Source organism: Leptonychotes weddellii, chromosome 10 (genome assembly GCF_054177405.1).
Source record: "Leptonychotes weddellii isolate Sample4059 chromosome 10, ASM5417740v2, whole genome shotgun sequence".
NCBI classification, from domain to species: Eukaryota; Metazoa; Chordata; class Mammalia; order Carnivora; family Phocidae; genus Leptonychotes; species Leptonychotes weddellii.
In genome coordinates, this window is record NC_138378.1 from 27,761,909 (window position 1) to 27,778,527 (window position 16,619).

The 16,619-nt window shown below is 41.0% G+C and overlaps 1 long non-coding RNA gene across 1 annotated transcript; it reads left to right on the forward strand.

Annotated features, from left to right (window-relative positions):
* Positions 1–5,999: 5,999 nt before the first annotated feature.
* Positions 6,000–15,815, forward strand: LOC145723826 (uncharacterized). The gene is made up of 2 exons (XR_014149149.1): positions 6,000–12,104; positions 12,332–15,815. It is a non-coding gene; the product is annotated as an uncharacterized LOC145723826 (long non-coding RNA).
* The last annotated feature ends 804 nt before the right edge of the window (positions 15,816–16,619 follow it).

Here is a 16,619-nt window from a genome sequence, read left to right on the forward strand (position 1 = left end):
ATCTGTCTATTCCTTTGCCATCACCTTGCTATTTTCATCATTATGATCACTCTATAGTAGGCTTTACTGTCTGGTAGTGCCTATGGTCTGTTCTTTTTTTTTTTTTTATCCTGTATTTTTCATTTTAGGGTTTCAAAATAATGGGAAATTTTATTAAATGTATATAAATTTGGGGAGACTTGTTATCTTTCTAATGAATTATTCTGTTTGTGAACATAAATCTTTGGGTTTATGCAGATCTTTTATAGCTTTCATTTTTCTAGATTTTTTTTCCTTAATAAATGTCTGCAGATTACTTATTGCTCTTTATTTAAAAATATTTATTTAGAATGAGGTGATTTCCCCTTGCCCCTCCCTTCCTCCCACTGGTAAAGAGCAAGAATAGAGAAAGTACCTGATTGCAGTCTATATATCTTAGAACCAACCACTTGTATTACTCAGGATAGTTATGTTAGCCAAAATCTGTGTCCTAACGAAATAAAAAGTTATTTTTTTTAAAGATTTATTTATTTTAGAGAATGTACAAAGTAGAGGGGGAGAGGGAGAGAGAGAATCTTAAGCAGATTACCCGCTGAGCAGGGAGCCCTGCATGGGATTTGATCCCAGGACCCCAAGATTATGACCTGAGCGGAAGTCAGATGCTTAACTGAGCCATCCAGGAGCCCCCTTTGGGTTTTTTTTTCTTTTCTTCTTTTTTTTAAAGATTTTATTTATTTATTTGACAGAGAGCGAGAGCAGGAACACAAGCAGGGGGAGTGGGAGAGGGAGAAGCGGGCTTCCTGCTGAGCAGGGAGCCTGATGCGGGGCTCGATCCCAGGACCCTGGGATCATGACCTGAGCCGAAGGCAGACGCTTAACAACTGAGCCACCCAGGCGCCCTGGGGTTTTTTTCTTATACATTTCTTTTTTCCTTTTTCTTTTCTCTCTCTCTCTTTTTTTTTTTTAAATTAGGCTCTGCGCCCAGCGAGGGGCTTGAACTCACTACCCCGAGATCAAGAGTTGCATGCTCTCCTAACTGAGCCAGTCGGGTGCCCCATATGTTTCGTTTTCTTAATAAATTAGTATTTATAGAACAGATTTTAATGTGACGGTCCTTTTAGTCAGTTTTTACTGGAATGCATTATTGTATATAATCTTTTATGATATCGAAGAAGTGTCCTCTTTTCAAGGTCTTTTTCACTAAATTGCAGTATTATATATACATAATGTTTTTGAATGAACAAAGTTTCTCACCTTGACATTGACCCTGGAATTTTGTGTACCACAAAAATCCTTGGTAGAATCTGTCCCTGTTATTGTGGTAATTCTCCACAAAGAAGTTCAGTTTCCCTGCTGATTTGAGGATGACCTCAAATTTCTTGCCAGGGGGAATTATAGGAGTTCTGTCTTATCTTCAGGTTCATCCCCAGGGCCTCTGTTTTCTAACCATGCTGTCATATTGTGCAGCTCCTGGCATCTTTTGTGTTGGGGATTCTGACCTGCAGTCTTTGAAAATGTGCTCTCCCTCAGAGAAGTTTTTGTGGCTTCTTGTTTCCCTTCCTTTCTCTTTCATCCCTGTGAAGATAAACTGAATACTCTAGCAATCTCGATTTGCCTCTTCCGTTGAAGTTCTGCTTTTTGCACCTGCTTCCTGACACCCGGTGTGAGTTCAGGCCCTGCACGTCCAGGCTGCCCATCCTGCAGCCTGTGTCCCCACTTCTCCCCCCAGTTTCAAATGATGGGTTTGCACCCTCACCTCTTGAACTCCCTGTGGGATCAGCTGTGGGCTCATTGACCAGGGGCCCCAGATGCTGCTCTGCACCCCCTCGGAAGCCCTGGCGGGGGTGGATGGGATAGGGAATCTTATATTATTACTTGGGCAGTAAAAGCAGACGGGGTCCAGCTCACTTTTCCTAGCATTTAGTTCAGTGCTTAGGGCAATGCTCCAGAGTGGCTTCAACTTTTTTTTTCCTCCAATTTCTGTTTTCAACTCTTAAAATCTCATCCTTATTTTTGTTTTGTTTTGTTTTGAGTAGGTGTCAGGTGTCAGTCAACTCCTGAAGTACATTTTCCAGACTTTGTTTTGACTGACTCATTGATAAGTATATATGCATCAAGTGTGTTTGTGCGCATCTCAAACAAGTTGCACAAAAACCATACATAAGTTTGTATGCTGTGTATTCTGAAATCTTATACTCCTATTTCATGAAAAAATTAGTTGCGATGCCCTGAATTGAGTTTGTGATGTGGTCATGAAATCCATACACGACTCCGCCTGTGAGTTGGAAAGGTTATTTATCCGAACTATCCTATGGTAAAGGAACTGCATGAGGTTCTGAGGGAATGGTGGGGAAGGAACTCTCAACACAGAATAACCTGCAAAAAAAACCCCAAAAAACTTTACTGAGTTGTTATTCCATAAAACTCACCTTTTTAAAGGGTATGCTTCAGTTGTTTTAGTATATACACTGAGTTGTAGACACCGCCACTTTTCATTTCCAAACCATTTTTATCAGCCCAAAAAGAAAACCCCGTACCCATTAGTGGTCAGTCCCCATTCTTCCCTCCCCTCAGCTTCTGGCAACCACGACCCTATGCTATTTCTATGGATTTGCTTTATCCATATCCATTTCATATAAATGGAATCATACCATATGTGCTCTTTTGTGATGGGCTTTTAGCATGTTTTTATGATTTATCCATGTTGTGGCATGTATCAGTGCTGTATTATTAGTTGATGGACATTTGGGGTGTTTCTACGTTGTAGCTGCTATGAATAATGCTTCTGTGCATGTTGCTGTACACGTGTTTGTGTGATCATGTTTCTGTTCTTTTGGATAAATATCAAAGTGTGGGGTTACTGGGTTATATGATAATTCTATGTTTAACATTTTCAGGAACCGCCAAATTTTCCAAAGTAGGTGGGTCGGCACTATGACCGTAGCAATTTCTCCACATCCTCACCAGCACTTGTTACTGCCTGTCTATTTGGTGATAGCCATTCTAGTGGGTATGAAGTGTTATCTCATTGCGGATTTCATTTGCATTTCCCTAATGACTAAGGGGGGGAGTCTTTTCATGTGCTTATTGGCCATTTATATAATGTCTTTGGAGAAATGTCTATTCAAATCCTTTGCCCATTTTTAAATTGGGTCGATGTCTTTTTATTGTTAATTTTTTATGTACCAGTCTCTTATCTGATATAAAGTTTATAAATTTTCCCCATTTTATAGGTTACCTTTTACTTTCTGATGTCCTTTTGAAACAAAAGTTTTTTTTAAAGATTTAATTTATTTTTAATTAATTAATTTTTTTAAAGATTTTATTTATTTATTTGACAGAGAGAGACACAGCTTGAGAAAGGGAACACAAGCAGGAGGAGTGGGAGAGGGAGAAGCAGGCTTCCCGCGGAGCAGGGAGCCCGATGCGGGGCTCGATCCCAGGACTCTGGGATCATGACCTGAGCTAAAGGCAGATGCTTAATGACTGAGCCACCCAGGCGCCCCAAGATTTAATTTATTTTAGAGAGAAAGCGGAAGCGAGGTGAGGGGCAGAGGGAGAGGGTAAGAATCTCAAGTGGACTCCCTGCTGAGCATGGAGCCTGACATGGGACTCAGATCTCACAACCCTGAGATCATGACCTGAGCCAAAATCAAGAGTCGGGTGCTTAACCGACCGAACCCACCCAGGCACCCAAAACACAAGTTTTTAATTCTGGTCAAGTCTCATTTACTTATTTTGTTGTTGTTGTTGCTTGTGGTTTTGATGTCATATCTAAGAAACCATTGCCTAACCCAAAGTCGCGAAGATTTACCTTTTCCTATATGTTTGCCCCTATGTTTTCTAAGAGTTTTATAGTATTTTTTATTTTTTTACGTAGTCTATACCTGACGTGGGGCTCGAACTCATGAATCCGAGATCAAGAGTTGCATGCCCTTCCAACTGAGCCAGCCAGGCACTCCTAAGAGTTTTATAGTTTTAGATTTAGGTCTTTGATTTTTTTTTGTAAAGTATTTATTTGTCAGCGAGAGAGAGGGAGACAGAGAGAAAGCACAAGCGGGGGGTGGGGGCGGCAGGCAGAGGCAGAGGGAGAAGCAGGCTTCCCGCTGAGCAGGGAGCCCGATGCGGGACTCGATCCCAGGACCCTGGGATCATGACCTGAGCTGAAGGCAGACGCTTAACCGACTGAGCCACTCAGGCATTCCTCGATTGGTTTTGAGTTAATTTTTGTATATGGTGTGAGGTAGGGGTCCAACTTCATTCCTTAATGTGTGATTTCCAGTTCTCTCAGCACCATTTGTTGAAGACTATTCTTTCCTCATTGAATTGTCCTGTCACCCTTGTTGAAAATCACCTGACCATAAATGTTACGGTTTATTTCTGGATTCTCTGTTCTGTCCCATAGATCTATTTGTCCATCCTTATGCCCGGATATCTTAATTACTATAGCCTTGTATTAAGTTTTGAAATTGGAAAGCACGAGTCCTCCAGTTTTGTTCTTTTCCAAGATTGTTTTGGCTATTCTGGTCCTTTGCATTTTTATTTGAATTTTAGGATCATTTTGTCAATTTTTGCCAGAAAGGCAGATGGGATTTTGATAGTGATTGCATTGAATCTGTAGATCAGTCTCGATAGTATTGCCAAGAACTACATATTTTTAACTGAAAAATTTCATGAGATAATATCTATTTGCACTAGGAGCAATGCATTTTATATTCTAGCTTATTCTCGCCCGTTCCATTCTTTTATTTTTTAGTTAAAATAATTGCTGGCCCCAGCTCCGTGAATTGATTTCTCTATTCATGTTCATGGGGTGTTAATGTATTGTTTGAAAAACATGTTCTGGTCAGTGGTCCTCAACCTTGACAGCAAATTGGAATCATCTGGAAAACTTGAAAAAACTACAGCTGCCTGGTGTCATCCCAGAGACTAAGGTGCACTTGATCAGGAGTACAGCCTAACTGTTGGGATTAAGAAAGAAAAAAAATTTCCCAGGTGATTCCATTGTGCGGTCAGGGTTGAGAACCGTTGCTCTAAGTGAGGTCAGGTGCAGATATTTACCCCTTTTAGAGCCTGTGCATAGTTGACTGAACGTACAATGGGATGAAGTGTGCATACTGCTGCATGTGTGAAGCATTTGGTCACTTTGGTGAAAAATGTGCTAGAGAGGTCTGTGTACTTTTTCTTCAGTTTTTTTTTTTTTAAAGATTTTGTCAGAGCGAGAGAGTGCACAGGCAGCGGGGAGAAGCGGCAGGCAGCCGGGGGGGGGGGGGGGTGAGAAGCAGGCTCCCTGCTGAGCAAGGAGCCAAATGCGGGGCTTGATCCCAGGACCCTGGGATCATGACCTGAGCTGAAGGCAGATGCTTAACCGACTGAACCACCCAGGCGTCCCCCTTTTTCTTCATTTAATCTGACCACTGACGTTGTTTTCCTGAGAAATAAAAGGATTTTGCTTTTTACTTTCTCCTGGGGGTGTGTAGTTGTCTGTGGTCTGTATAGGGAGCAAGGATAGAGCACTCCCTGGGGAGTGTCATTTCTCTTTTGCTTTTCTGCGATAGGAAATGGGCTGATTTGAGAAGAATATGCAGGAAATGCACAGCTATTTTAGGGATTGTTGTATAAAGAACACTGAAATTATTGGTTAGAATTACTATAGAAGTATATGAAGCTATTGGTCAGAATTGATCAGAATTAAGGTCAGAATTACTGGAAAAATGCCTGAAAGTGAGACTGGTGTCCTGTCTTAGAATATTAAAGAATATTAGGACTGGTGGAAACACATAAAATAGCTTATTTTACTCATTGAATATTTTTTTTTTTTTTAAAGATTTTTATTTATTTATTTGACAGAGAGAGACACAGCGAGAGAGGGAACACAAGCAGGGGGAGCGGGAGAGGGAGAAGCAGGCTTCCCGCGGAGCAGGGAGCCCGATGCGGGGCTTGATCCCAGGACTCTGGGATCATGACCTGAGCCGAAGGCAGACGCTTAACGACTGAGCCACCCAGGCGCCCTGAATATTTTTTCTTTATTTGAAAGTAAAATTTTTTGTTTGTGTACATGTACATATGAACACATGTATATTTGTATTTTGAAATAGAGATACAGGGGCTATTTAAACCAGTTTTCTTTTTTCTTTTAATTTAGCAGTGTACGTTAGGCAAATGACTAAATCATTAAATAGCCCTTTAAAACATGGCTTTTAACAGCTCATTTGTGCTGAATGCATCATGTTTTATTTGACAAATCCTTCCATTGTTGGGCATTTAGCTTATGAGCCATTTTTTGCTGTGGTGAACATAATACAATAGTGAACAGACTTGTATGGAAATCTGTGTGCATTTTTCAGATTATTTCTTTAGACTACTTTTTTGGAAGGGACATCGTTTACATTTTTAAGGCTTTGTTACATAATGTATAGGCAGGATACTTACTGCATCCAGGTTAATGGTACTGGGAATTATTGCTATGTTAAACTTTCCTGACCCTCCCCCCCTGTTTTTAACCAATTTGGGCAAAGAATAGAATCATTATGTTTATTCTGCTTTTCTTTGGTAACTAGTGAGTTTGAACACTTCTGAGTTTTTTTTGGGCCATTTATATTTTGTTTGGCTTATTTATTTCCTTTACCAATTTTTCTAGTTTTCTGTTCCATCTTTCTCCTGGTGATTTATAGCAGTTCTTTTTATAGCAAGGGTATTAGCACTTTAGTAAATGTTACAAATATGTTTCCCAATTTGTCTTGTAATTTTATGATGTATCCAGGAAGTTTTATTTGTAGATCATTTTTAGGACTTTAGTTTTCAAAAAAAAAAACACCTCATTTTTCAGACTCTAAAGTTTCAAACGAAACGTTTTTCTTAAAGATGAATAAAAATCTGTCAGGATGTGATTTTGCTTAAAAGGTCTTTTAGATTTCAAATCTGCTTGTCTTTTAAAGTATGATGGGAATAATCAGCTGAATTTTAAAAAGTTAAATATGAACTTGAAGATTTTTCACCATTCTGGTCCCAATGAATGGGAACTTTAAGTGGGATCACCCGGGAGTTGGGTGCTGTTACTCTAAAGAGCCAGAAAGTGGGGCTAGATTGTCAGTGACAAGCTTTCCACTCCAGTTTTAAATTTTGACACTTTTGATGTTCAGTGCTTTCCCCTTTGGGCATGTATGATGTCTGTTTTGGGTCGATGGAGTTCTTGTGCTTTCATTCCTTACTTTTGCGCTGGTACTATTAAAAAATTGAGACTTTTGCATCATGCTTCAATAATAGCCTCAAGTAACTTTTTCTAATTATATCCTTTAGGCTTTTTCCAAAATATGGACTTCATCTGTATTCCAGGTCTCTGGAAACGCTTGTCCTAACTAGTTTTCTGTCCTTGTGAGTCTTGTTAACTCCTGAGGTCGTGGGCGGGCTGTTAATAACAAGGGTAGCACAGGACTTGCAGTAGGCACTAGGTGCTCTCTGTGCCTATCCAGGCATTATTATTTTCCTCTCCACAGTTTCTAGTGGGAATCTGTTGGAATCTGTTCTCTTGCTGCTTCTAACCGGGTGTGAATCTCTGCTTCCCCTCTGTGCCCTTCACTGCCCTTAGCGGGTGGGTCTGGGATTTCTAATTTACCCTTTGTGTTCATTCTCCCACCCAACCATTATGGAGCACCATCTTGGGCAGGATACTGAGGTACATCTGGGGAGAAGTAGCCTGTCTGAGACCCTCACATGACCATTTCCAGGTCTTCCCTGGTTCTGAGTTCAAAATTCTGACCCTGAGTTACTTTAATCTGATTACAGGTATTACCTAATTGTGATCATTCTCTGGCACTTTGGAAAAGTTTTAGGGAGTTCTGGGGTTAGCAGGTCCCAGGGGGGATCTTGTCCTCCCTCTTCACACACACCCCTGGTTCTACTCCAAAATTACTCCTGTCTTCCACAGTAATGAGGCCCTGGAAGTGGGTACAGGAAGGGGGGGAATAATAGCAAGGGAGCGCCCTTGAGCTGTCACGTCTGGGTGTGTCAAGGAGCATCCTTCACCAATAGGCGGAGAATGGGGCTGTTCAGAGAGAGATTGGGGCATTAGAGCATAAGGGCACGTCCATCCAGTCTGACAGGGAAGCTTTTGGGGTTAGCTTTTCAGCTTAGTTGAACTCAGCTGTACATGTTCACGTGCTAAGGCACAGTTTATTAAGGAAAAATGGAACCGTTTGTGTTAGCTGAGCTTGACTTATTACCACTGATAATTGTCATTGGACTGTGTTTTTAATTTGGTCATTTTGCCAGGAATATAAATCAGACATTACTCCTTAGATCTTTTGGGTAATTAGGAAGATTGGCAAGCCTCCATTTTTCTTGAATTAAGTCATTATTATCCTATTTGTAATATGGGATTAAATGTGTTAAGGAAAGGCATTTTTAATTTTTTTGAAAGACAGTTGCAACTTAAGCATGTGGGCAAAATTAGTTTTAGTGGCTTGTTTTGCATATATATGAATTTTAAGCTTTTTTTTTTCTAATCACAAATACAATAAATGTTCATTAGTAATGTAAAAGAGAAAAGCATAAAGAAATAGGACCCCACATGCAATCTGACACCCAGGGAGGATCACTGTTAATATTTTAAAGTATCTAGACTGCTTGGTTTACCAAACAAATACAGTTTTTATATAAAAATGGGGGCGTTCTGCCTCATCCCTCCCTCCCCCCACTTAGTAACAGAGCATGACTGTTTTCCTGAATGACTTTGTAGTGTTTTATCATAAAGCATTTTATTGTCATAATTTAGTTAGCCCTTAAATATTGGACATTGACTTGTTTTACAACTAAAGTGAATATAATTATACTCGGCTAGTTATTTTCCTAGAGCAATGATTTTATTGGATATGCATTTTTATTTTTTTAAAAGATTTATTTATTTGAGAGGCGGGCAGAGGGGACAGGATGGGCTGGCACACAAGCAGGAGGAGGGGCAGAGGGAAGGGGAGAGAATCTCAAGCAGACTCCCTGCTGAGTGGGGAGCCTGATGCAAGGCTCAATCCCCAGGACCCTGAGATCATGACTTGAGCTGAAACCAAGAGCCGGCTGCTTGACCAGCTAAGCCACCCAGGTGCCCCTGGATATGCATTTTTAAAGGGACGGATGTTAAACATTTAAAAATTATTCTGACCAAAAACATCTTGCTGAAAATGAAGGTGAATATTTCTCTGATCTTGGAATGAGGAGGGGCTTCCTAAGCACAAAAGTATTAGAAGCAATTGCAAAAAGATACTAGATTTGACTTTAGAGAGATGAAAAAGCTATCCTTTATTTCAAGTGATATAAACAGAGAGGAAAAAGCAGTCATTTACTTTTTCTGGGGAAAATATTTGCAACATGACAAAGGGTTAAAGTCCTTAATTTGTAAGGAGCTCTTACAAGTGAATAAGAAAAAAAAATCAAACCTACTGAAAAAAATGGACAAAAGGCACTTTAACAGTTCATAAGAGAACTATAGACACATGGATCAAAGAAATCAAGATTGAAACCAGATGTCATTCTTTGCATGTCAAATTTGCAAAAGTTAAAAAAAAAAAAAATCTAGGACTGGCAAGTGAAGTTAACATACAGTTTTCTTCTCTTTTGCTTTCTTTGTTAGCTTGTCAGTTTTCCCAGAGGAATTGGGAAGGTTTCCCATTTCCTATTTCGTTACCAGGAAGGTTAGGATGTAACTGTAAATTTGTCTTAAGCTTGGCATCTTTTTTTGAGCACAGTTCTTTGCTTTTGTGATTTTTCTCTATTTGTGTACTATTATTTGTTCAGGGTTTTAAAAAATTGTTTTAAGGAAATTGCCCATTTCGCCTAGATTTTTGGGTTACGTACATGTGCTTCTTTTAAATCAGTTAAAAAATACAAACTCAATGTAAAAGTACTCAATGAAGAGTACATAGTATCTTGTGTTTGCCCTTGTTTTCAGAAGATATCCTTTATCCTGTTCAGCAAGTATTTTGTTTCATGAAAGAGGTTTTGTATTTGTTTTTTGAATTAGGAGTAGGTATTTTGTCAGCCTTTTTGGCATCTACTGAATTGACAAAATGATTTGGTTGCTCAGTTTCTGGTCGGTGAATGGTACTGGCCCCAGGGCTATATCTTCCCTGCTTCTGAAGTTTTTTTTTTTTTTTTTTTTTTAAGATTTATTCATTTGACAGAGAGAGAGACAGCGAGAGAGGGAACAGAAGCAGGGAGAATGGGAGAGGGAGAAGCAGGCTTCCCCGCAGAGCAGGGAGCCCGATGTGGGGCTCGATCCCAGGACCCTGGGATCATGACCTGAGCTGAAGGCAGACGCTTAACGACTGAGCCACCCAGGCGCCCCTGCTTCTGAAGTATTAACGTCCTTTTTTAAGGAAATGGTAAAATATAAAGATAACAGTTCTATATATATGTCTGTTACCCCCCACCCCCCGCCAATTTTTTTGTGTGTTTTTTCCTCTGTGAAATCAAAACCTGGAAACCGTAGCACTTAGGACCTTTGATATCCCAATTAAGAAACTAGAGAAGAGCTGTGAATATTTTCTTGTGTGTTCAGAGTGGCCTTTCCGGGGGAAAGTCAGGTGGGGCGTCATTGAGCTCCAAGCGACGTTTCCTCTGAACTGCTCACAGGGGCCTGGGCTTTGATCTCAGCCTTGTAACCTTGTGTGCAAAGGGCAGGTCTGCACATTTCCAGAGTGTGGGGGCATACAAAGGGGAGGGGTGCAGGCTGACGCTAGGACAGAAGTTCAAGGATGCGCACTGATAACTAACTCAGTCTTGCTTTTGTTGACTGGCTCCTCCTGTTAATTTCTCTCTCAAAAATACATTTGTATTTTTCCAGTATTAGAACTTCTGACCGGATTCTGTGTTTTGGTCTCTGATAGTCTAGTGGAGTAGACAGCCAGTCCTTCCAAACCCTGGTTTTACTAATTAGCTTAAAAAATACTTTCCAAAAACAAATCTTCATGGGGTCATAGTACTTGCACTTGCCCCTTTACAGTTTTTCTCTGATTAGTAGCTAAAGTGACATTTTGTTAATTTGCAGTTTTGCCCTCATGGAAGTTTTTTTTTTTAATTAATATTTTTTAGCCTTTTAAAGGATTTACGAAAGAAGCATACACATGTTGGAAAATAATTCTAACTTGTCAGAATTGGATAAAGCAAATTTTGAAAGTTACATGAGCCTCTTTTACCCCCTACATTTAAAGGCGGTTTGATCTTTATCCTTTCCGGCCCTTTCTTCTGTCTACAAATATGTTCTATATAATTACACTTTTAATAAAAATGGGATTATACTACACATATTGTGCAACTTGCATTTCTCAAAGGACAACATATATAATTTCAGTTTAACTGAAAATAAGCTGTTCTTCTAAAGCGTTTCTTTGGTTACTTTTTTCCCCTGGTATTTTCATTATTCCTCTTCTTGACTAATCTTCATTGATGGACGTTGCCTTGGTGCTTTTCTTCTCACTCTGTACATTTTTAATAAAATAGCTTAGAATAGATTTATGGTTATGAAGATTTTATTTTTGGAAATAAATTACCTTTTTATTCCGCCTTGAATGCAAAATGTTTTAGCAAGAGAGAAACAGTTTCTCCATTCATACGCTCAGCAATTAAAACAAGTAATAATTTTTTTGTCTCCAACAGCAAAAGACCAATGTTTAGTTTCCGAAATCAAAAAACTAGGATCACTGGAGACTTCTTCAAGGCTGGACTGGTACACGTCTGATGGCATTTGTGTGCTTTTTTACCTCAAAGCCATCAGTGATTGTGATGCTACTCGCAACAAACAGTAGAAGGAGTTGGCAGCATTTAAGAAAAAAAAAAAAAAAGGTTTGCAACATAACCGTTTCTAACAAGACACTTCTTGGTATCTGGCTAAACTCATCAGCTGTGTTTTTCTTTACGATGGTGGGCCAGGCTCTTACTGGTGCCTGGTGTTCCAGAGACAGCCTCCCAGGTCAGGCTCTGGGTTCTTCTTTATTGTGAAACAGGTGTAAGAGTATATAAAACAATAAAATGAACATCTGTGTACCTATTGATAATCCACCTTAATAAATAGAATATGAGCCAGCTTTTTTTAATAAGCACCCTCCCCATACATTTGTAAGACGCTTTAAAATAAGGTGATTTTTGGGCGCCTGGGTGGCTCAGTTGGTTGAGCGACTGCCTTCGGCTCAGGTCATGATCCTGGAGTCCCTGGATCGAGTCCCGCATCGGGCTCCCTGCTCAGCAGGGAGTCTGCTTCTCCCTCTGACCCTCCCCCCTCTCATGTGTTCTCTCTCATTCTCTCTCTCTCTCAAATAAATAAATAAAATCTTTAAAAAAAAAAAAAAAGGAAAAAAAAAATAAGGTGATTTTTAAGTAATCAAATCTTCTGTTTCCCCCACAAATCCAGCACCGCCAGTTTATTGTAGTGGTGCCATTGAAAGCAGCGTAGAGTCATAAAGCTCAGTTGTCACAGGCCGTGATGAGCTCTGACCCCTATCCTGTCACATCTTGTAGGAGCTCCAGGACCTTGACCAGGCCTCAGCCCTCTTGGGTTTTCTTACTTGTGAAGTGTGGACCCAGTAGTTTCCGAGGGTTGTTGTGAAAATGAAATTGCACAGGTATGGTACATTAACCTGAAAAAAAGTTAATTTTACCAGCAAAAATGGGTTTATTTGGGTTTATTAACTGAGAGCTGCAATTTTGGACACGCAAGCTATGTCCAACAAACAAAGGAGAAAAAGGTTATTTTATGGAGAATGAGGAAGTCGGAAGGGGTTATTTTGAACAAAAGTCCTTTGGAGAAAAGCAGGAGTTTCAGGGTGAGGAGGGTTCATCTTTGGCTGAGTTGCAGGGGTGGTTAACTTCTTATATGAGATACTATGTACTTTTTCCCCCTTTTGGGGCCTGTTATTGATGATTCTTTCCTGTTGATATTCTTCTGGTGGGGTTGTAATTGACAATTTTTCCTACAGTTGGCATTCAGTGGTACTGACTCCCCCTTCTAGCCTCCTGATTCCACTTTAGTGAGGTTTCCCGTTATAAATTTTCACATTTCCCCCCTTTTGATCAAGCTCTTTCTCCAAAAGCATTGCTGATCAGCAGATTCTTCTAATTCAGTGGCCTTTTGTCCCTCAGTGCTCGGAAGGACCTTCCCTGGGCGTAATGTCCCACATTGGGGGGAACATTCTATAGATTGGAAACCTACTGAGGTCACATTTGAGTAACAAGAAGGGGGAGCAGGGAGAACTCTCAGGCATCTCCCACCTCTAGTGCATATTTATCAAGATTGTAAGCATTGGAGATTGTCTATTGGGTACGTCAATTTTTTATTTTTTTTAAGATTTATTTGACAGAGGGAGAGCACAAGCAAGGGGAGCGGCAGGCAGAGAGAGAGGGAGAAGCGGGCAGCAGGGAGCCTGACGTGGGGCTCGATCCCAGGACCCTGGGACACAACCTGAGTCAAAGGCAGATGTTTAACTGACTGAGCCACCCAGGCACCCCTGGGTACGACATTTTTATGGAAGTTTGATAGGCAGCAAGTACAGAATCAAAAGTATCATGACAGTTTTGAATTGTGTGATGGTTCTAAACCAGGATCCTAGATCTGAAAGTAGCCATCTAGGGGGCACCTGGCTGGCTCACTGGGTGGAGCGTTCACCCCTTGATCTTGGGGTTGTGAGTTCGAGCCCCATGTTGGGTGTGGAGATTACTTAAAAAAAAAAAAAAAATCTTTGTAAGTAGCCAACTAAAAATATCCATTGGCACTGATTCCAGTTTAGGGGAGAAAAGATCCCCCTACAGGAGTCAAACCCAGAGTCCTGTATGCCTACTAGAAGTTGCCCGTTGGAGCCAGTCAAGAAAATAGAATAATGAATACAACAGGAGCACTCTGAGAATTGACGGGGTTCATTCGGGAAGATATAGTGCAGGTATAAATATGAAGCAATAGCTGGTGGGCTTTTTGCAAAACAGCAGAACTGCAAAGACCCTTTAAAACAGTATTGTTATCTCAAGAGAACTGTTCTAAGCAAATGTAGTAATACAGTAAAGTCGACAATTCAGAAACCATGAGTTTTGGATAAAAGAATCCACACTCCGTTAATAGTCCAGATGAAGAAGAGAGACTCTGTGAATCCTGAACCTTCTAACAGGCCAAGTATGGACATCTTGGGGAAGCTGTCTCATCAGATGCGGTCTGCTTCAGTTCCGGGATATCTTTACTTTCGGGTCATTAGACGGGGTGTAGGTCCAGGCGGGGTTTGATTTCTTTAGACAGGTCCTGTGAATGCAGGAGTCTGTTCCCTGGAGTTTGGCAGCACAAGGGTTGGTTAGCAGTACCTAAGAGGGCCCTTTCCAGCGAGGTTGAAGAGAGTCTTTCCAGAGGTGTCTTTTATAGTAGATGAAATCTCCGGTTGCAAGGTGTGATTCTTAAGTTCTCATCTCTCAAGAGTGCATGGTGAAAAGATTGCTCTACCAAAGCCTGGTTATTTTCAATAGGAGCAGCTAGGCTTTTACAATATTCAAGTATATCTTTATCAGCCGTGGGTCAAAGAAGGCAGGAGCCAAGTGCGTTGGACGTTCTCAGATTATTTCAAAGGGTAAATGTCTGAGCTCCAAAGGGGTGGAGCTGAGTTAAGAAGTATCAAGGCAGTGCTTTTAGGCCAAGATAATACGGGAGATCTCTGCAGATTTTTCCAGTTGAATCTTAATAGTGTCCTTAGTACATTGGACTAACCTGAGGATTGAGGATGGAAGTGTTGTAAAACTGGCCGGGCAGCATAGAGTTGCTGAAGCACCTGCTTGGTAAAATGCGTTCCTTGATTACTATGACTTTAAAGAGGTTTCTCCACATTGGGATTTTTTTTTTTTTTCTAATAGAATTTTAGCTACAGAAGCAGCAGTGGTCTGTCTACAAGAGAGAACGTTGGCCCAGGGAGATAACCTACAAACCATGACTAAAGCATATTTAAATCCATGAGATGGGGGTAGCTGTATGAAATCCATTTGCCAAACCGCGAATGGCCCCTTAGGTAATTTCAGGTGAGCAGTGTGAGCGTGTTTTTTTGCATTGTGTTTTGGACACGCGGGGCAAGCGAGGTAGGCACTTTTTGCGGCTTTATTTCTATTTCCCCACCAAATCGGTTTCATGAATTGGGCCAGATTATTTGGTTCAAACTACAGTTTTTGTTTTTGTTTTTGTTTTAATCCAACCAACAATGATTAGATTCCCAGTATTGTTTTTCCTTTTCTGGGGGCCAGTTATCAGGTGTCTCTGGTCAGTTTTTCAAAATCCTCATTTAGAACATCCCTTTGGACTGTGACAGAGGTTTGGCTCTTGATTTCTTTGAGAGGAGTGTTTTGGGGGAAGAAGCAGTTAGGTGGTTTCCTTTGGCCTCTCTCCAGAGGCCTCTCTCCAAAGTCGAGTCTGGGATGCCCAGGAACCTTAATAAAAGAGCAGCTCGAAAAAGTATGGCATTTAATGAATCTTGACCCTGGGAGCCATTTTTAATTTTATCCCCTTTGGAGGTAAGGGCACCACATCGTTGCCATGACATTCCAGAGTTCTGAGCTACCCAAAGACATACCAGCTACGGGTGTAAATGTTTGTGGTTTTACCTTTGGCCAAGGTACAAGCTTGAGCAAGGGTGTGTAACTCAGCCTGTTGGGCTCAAGTAGCTAAAGGTATAGAAGTGCTGCCTCAGTCACTTCCAAAGGAGCCGCACTAGCATTCCCAGCACAATATTTGTCATTTTCATCCTTTAAATAAGCACCATCAGTAAAACATGAAAAATCTGCCTTGGTTAGAGGAGTTTCCTACGAATTGTCACAGGGAGTCAAGAGGTGATCTGTCAGTCTTAAGCAGTTGTGAGTGGTCTCCTCCGTGAAGGAGGAGAGAAGAATAGTGGCTTAATTAAGGTTATTGCAGTGAGAAGGAGTTCTGTGAGGAGCAGTTAGCGGGGGGATCTCCTAGGAGGGGAGGCAGCTGACTGAGGTGTTGAGTGTGGTGAGAATTTGGGGGGGCTTCTGCTGCATGCATCACAAGCTTGGTTAGAGGGAGTCCTGTGACTCTTTCTTCACTGGCCTTAACCAGAAGGGCAGTGACAGGAATGGCTCAGAGGTGGGGGCAGAAGGGACATCCCTGGCCACAGGCTCCAGTGGTTGGCTCTCCTACCCAATGGGTCAGTGATGGTCCCCCATATTTTGGGGCAAGTACTCCAGGCATTTTCTTCCTTCTCACAAACAACGAGGAAAAGGGAAGTTGATAATTAGGATGTCCGAGGGCAGGAGGCTTTATTAGGCTTTTCTTTAAAGTCTCCAAAGCTAAGTCTTCTCGATCTTTCTGAATGACAGGGTCAGGTTTGTCATTTTTAAGTGAAGCATACAATAGTTGAGCTGTAAGAGAGAAGTTTGGAATCTCAGTTTTGACAGTAGACAGCCAGTCCAAGAAAACTTCGTAATTGGCACTTAGTTTTAGGTTTTGGGAAGTTCAGGATGCCATGAAACCCACCTGGATCTAAATGCAGTCCTTGTTCTGAGATCAGGTGCCCTAAGATGAACCTGAGTTTGTGCAAGCTGCAATTTTTCTTTGAAGACTTTATGTCCTTTTAAGGCCAAAAGTTTTAGCAGGTGAATGCTGTCTCCTGTGAAGA